Below are 5,083 nucleotides of genomic sequence, written 5' to 3'. Positions count from 1 at the left end.
ACAAGCCAGTGTAGCTTGACACAAGACAGAAAACCAGGAGAGATGCAAAACTGGTTGTAGCACAACGAATGTGTAGAAAACAAATCAGGGATTATTTAATCGTCACATCCGATGAATGAGACTGATTGGCCAAAACTCTCAATTGAACAGGTAGAAGAAGAAAGCAACACATGTTAACCTTATTTCCTCTTTGTGACTACAGCCAGTGACAAACGTGGATTACAGACCACAGACCAGCAGTGGAGAGGTTGACCAACCACTGACATGTTGTGAGTGTGGACAGAAGCATCGTCAGAAGAATGAAGCTACCAATGCAGAGATGTCATGACTGCATGGCGTCTAATATCAAGTCAGTGATGTTGTTCACCATTATTGCCCCACAAGTGCCCTTGAGCAAAGCCTCAACACCATATTTGCTCTGGGGGGAGTACGGTGGCTCAAATGGTCAGATTTGACAACAACACACCGCAGAATATGTACACACGAGTTCTGAATTGTAACCGAGCTCTTCAGCTGGGAATGTGATATTGATATCATGCTGTGTATTCTTGCTACATCAGTCCTACTTCTGCAATACGGTGTGTAAGCCCTGTGCTCTGCTACTGCTGGCTGGTAGCGGGCCAGCTGGAAACCTTTACTACAGCTGGTCATCAACACACAGATTAAAACTTTGGACTCGAGGCGTCCGGGTAGCGTAGTGGTCTATTCCGTAGCCTACCAACACAGGGTTCGCCAGTTCGATTCCCCATGTTACCTCCGGCTTGGTCCCTACAGACACAATTGGAGATGTCTGCAGGTGGGAAGCTGGATGTGGGTATGTGTGGTGTTCACTGCACTAGCGCCTCCTCTGGTCAGTCGTGGCGCCTGTTCAGGGGGGAGGGGGGACTGGGGGTAATAGCGTGATCATCCCATGCGCTGCGTCCTCCTGGTGAAACTCCTCACTCTCAGGTGAAAAGAAGCGGCTGGCGACTCCACATGTATTGGAGGAGGCATGTGGTAGTCTGCAGCCCTCCCCGGATCAGCAGAGGAGGTGCAGCGGCGACCCGGACGGCTCAGAAGAGCGGGGTAACTGGACAGGTACAACTGCGGGGAAAAAGGGGGAAACATGTTCAAAAACACAGAGGCTGTGTTCACACATAAACACGTTGTGTTAACTTTATGAGATGTGCAGATGTATTCAACTTTGTGAAATGCTGTAGGCATATGCTAAACGATAAATGTAACCCCCATGATTTTAGCTGCCCCAGAAAGAGTTAATGCATGTCCCCGCAGTCCCCTGTAGAGGGCGCTAGCAGCCTGTCCAAATGGACAATTGCCAGGCCTTGTCAGATCAGAACGAGAGTTGAAACAGATTAACTGCAGACTTTTCTTGAGCTGCAGACGAAGGAACAAAAGCCCAACTCGCAGAAGCTGGAGCAGAGATACAACATTTATGCCTTTGTTACCTTTACTCCTTTAAGTTTACCAGTTTAAGTTAATTAATGCCGTTTGGATTGGAGAGGATTGCTTGCTTGGAGACCTGTTTTCTTTCTTTGCCCGGGTTCTCCGGTTGGTCTTTGTGTGCTGGATTCCTTCCCCAAGAGAAGGGAGCAGCGAGCCCTGTGACCCACGAGGCGTGGACAGCACGTGGAAGAGTGGCGTCTCGCTTCTCCATTGAGGACGACCAGGAGAGACAGATAAGACCGTTTTGGAGATCTCTCTATTTTTTGAATGAACACTACACACACACTACCCGGGTAGTTTCAGACTTTCATCTTTTCATATTTTCCCTTTTTGACCAGAGCTCTGAGTCCACACACTGAAAAGACTTTACAGACAGACCAAAGGGGTTTGACCCTTATTCTTTGTTATTTTTCTTATTGACCATTCAAAGTGCACTTGTGTTGATATTACTATGTTTAATAAATGCCGGCCATGTTTCTCTTTTATAAAACTGTTGTCTGAATAATATTCTTTTCCAATTCCTCCTTAGCCCAACCTATTTTAGATTATTTAGCCCAGTTGCTTTATAACCCATTTCCAGAGTCTTACATAAGCATTTCACTTTTCTTTCTTCATTCATTTGTTCATTTATTTAATCACTGCCATCAGAACCAATGGCCAGAGGTGTTGCCAAGGAGACCGTAGCATTAAAAGCCTGTTACGGGGGCAGTAAACCCTCAGCTAGTCCAAACTTTGCTGCAGGAAATGTACCTTCTAGTTTTTCCCATGTTGTGTGTGTGTGTTGACAGTGGCGTAGAGGACACTGGCATCATCAGAGACCGCGGCAGAGGAAGGAGGAGCTCTCACAGTGTGATACGTCACTTCTTCATCATCATCATCACCACCCAGACCCTGTAGGACGGAGCAGCACACCACACGAGGAGACACAACACCACGTCACAACACACAATGACACAAAGAAAGACACAATACAACAAAACACCACACGACACGAGAGGACACAACACCAAATTACACATCGCTCAAACACAACAGCCCATGAAATGACACAAGCACACACAACACAACACAAAACGTCTCTCTTGGTTGAATGTTTGTCATCATTTACAAATGAATGATCTTCATTCATTGAAATATGGGTACATGGGTTCTACCTGACAACGGTGAACAGCTACACACCAGGAACAAATGCTCAGAGAGTATAAAAGTTGTGGCCGTCATGTCTGGAGGCGATAGTGTGTCCCACTAACCTGGGACTAAGTACTGTCTGGCCCTCTTCCCCGTGTCTCCTCTATAGAGAATCCACATCAGACGGCTTACCTGTCCTTCAGCCCTGCTCTGCTTCTTCTTCTTAGAGAAGGAGACGGAGGCATAGGTGAGACCATCACTGGGATCAGCCTACACAGTTTAGGACACATGTTCAGCTCAATGTTGGTCAGCAGCACACAGATTTGTAATGAATAATAAATAATAACAACAATAATAATAATAATTTCCCCTACGTCAGAATAAAACACAACGACACTTCACATTATTTCATACATTTAGACAATCTATTCTATTCTATTCTATTCTATTCCCTAGAAAGTGTAAATGACCTCACGTCGTCCTGACTGGCTGGCTCTCTCTCTCTCTTTCTCTCTCTCTCTCAGCTGAAGAGTGAGTGAGCATGCTGAGCAGACGTGTGAGGGTGGTTGTGAAAATATTCCATCTTTAATCTTTTTGCTATCTTTATTTTTCCTTCTAAGTATTGCAGGATTACTGGTTTGGTGTGTATATAGGGAGGTTTTAGGGGGTTGTGTGTGTGGTTCAGAGGGGAACCCTATGGACCTTCAAGGTATTCAGTGAATACCCAAGAATGATGTTGAGAGAATTTTTGTATTCCTAATAAATATTTTTAATCATTTTTATTCACTGAAATAACAGTAATAACTTCTACATCGTCGTTATTAACTTGGGCTAATATGTCTTGGCAAACAGTGGGTTAATATGATGGAACGGGAAATGGACCAATCACAAATTTTCTTCCGACAGTATCTGGGTGAATCAGCGGTTTCCCGTGCCAGGACCCTCGGTAGCTGTAACCCAGGGGTCCCCAACCTTTTTTGCACCGCGGACCGGCTTAATAAACAATATTCTGGCAGACTGGAGGGGGGGGGGGGGTTAATAACGACCGGAGTGTAGTTTAGGCTTACAAATCAATAGTATCATATCATTTAAAGTAAAGTTTGGATATTAATACACAGCACATATTTTCCTCTCATTAACATTACATACATATAACGACATTGTGACTCCCCAACTTCATCAGTTCTCCTTGAAAGTGTGGTAGCTGAAAGAGGAACCTCTGCCACCTTGGCAGCTGCAGCTTCAACCCACAGTTCACGGCACATGTTCTTGGCAGCAGGCAGAATCAATTCTTCGCCGATAGTGAAAAGCTTCTTAGCCTTAGCAACACGACTAGCCACTAAGTAGCCTTAGCAACACGACCAGCCACTAAGTAGCCTTAGCAACACGACTAGCCACTAAGTAGCCTTAGCGACACGACTAGCCGCTAAGTAGCCTTAGCAACACGACTAGCCGCTAAGTAGCCTTAGCAACACGACTAGCCGCTAAGTAGCCTTAGCAACACGACTAGCCGCTAAGTAGCCTTACCAACAGGACTAGCCGCTAAGTAGCCTTAGCAACATGACTAGCCGTTAAGTAGCCTTAGCGACACGACTAGCTGCTAAGTAGCCGCTAAGTAGCCTTAGCAACACGACTAGCCACTAAGTAGCCTTAGCAACACGACTAGCCACTAAGTAGCCTTAGCAACAAGACTAGCCACTAAGTAGCCTTAGCAACACGACTAGCCACTAAGTAGCCTTAGCAACACGACTAGACACTAAGTAGCCTTAGCAACACGACTAGACACTAAGTAGCCTTAGCAACACGACTAGCCGCTAAGTAGCCTTAGCAACACGACTAGACGCTAAGTAGCCTTAGCAACACGACTAGACACTGAGTAGCCTTAGCAACACGACTAGCCACTGAGTAGCCTTAGCAACACGACTAGACACTGAGTAGCCTTAGCAACACGACTAGCCACTGAGTAGCCTTAGCAACACGACTAGACACTGAGTAGCCTTAGCAACACGACTAGCCGCTAAGTAGCCTTAGCAACACGACTAGCCACTAAGTACGACGCTCTCAGAGCAGCAGCACGTGTAAAGGCGGTGGCTCTCAGCACGCGCTTCTGTCCTCCACGGGTTTGTCTCCACAGGTTTGTCTTTAAGTGCAGGGTGCTTGGACTCAAGGTGCCGAAGCAGTTCTAGGGCTTCATTGTCTCATTAGACAGTTTGTCTCCACATATCACACACAGGGGGCCCGGAGCATGCGAGTCACCAGTCACAATAAAGCCGTATCTCCTCGTATTTCCTATTGAAGGACACTGCTTTTTTTGCTGTCTCGGCCTCTACTGTCTCTTATCATCGTCATTAGACCTTTTATCTCCCCTACCTCTTCTGAAGAAACTCTCATGCGACGTTTGTTTTTTACCGGTACTCATGGTAGCTAACTAAACTTAGCACAAAAAGTAAGGAAATGTGTGTTTGGTAGATTATGTCTATGTTGTAACAAAGCTTCTTGGCAATAAATCTTA

At 45.8% G+C, this 5,083-nt stretch overlaps 1 long non-coding RNA gene across 2 annotated transcripts; it reads right to left on the bottom strand.

The window, feature by feature from the left end:
* Nucleotides 1-207: 207 nt before the first annotated feature.
* LOC130125416 (uncharacterized) lies at nucleotides 208-2,973 on the bottom strand. 2 transcript variants are annotated; one of them, XR_008811428.1, is made up of 4 exons: nucleotides 2,764-2,973; nucleotides 2,194-2,334; nucleotides 1,466-1,648; nucleotides 208-1,083 (listed from the first exon to the last, which is right to left on the bottom strand). It is a non-coding gene; the product is annotated as an uncharacterized LOC130125416 (long non-coding RNA). The 2 variants fall into 2 exon arrangements; XR_008811429.1 differs by having other exon boundaries at nucleotides 1,520-1,648.
* Between the last annotated feature and the right edge of the window lie 2,110 nt (nucleotides 2,974-5,083).

This window comes from Lampris incognitus, chromosome 15 (assembly GCF_029633865.1).
Source record: "Lampris incognitus isolate fLamInc1 chromosome 15, fLamInc1.hap2, whole genome shotgun sequence".
In the NCBI taxonomy this organism is placed as follows: domain Eukaryota; kingdom Metazoa; phylum Chordata; class Actinopteri; order Lampriformes; family Lampridae; genus Lampris; species Lampris incognitus.
This window is presented reverse-complemented; position numbering and strand designations above follow the sequence as displayed.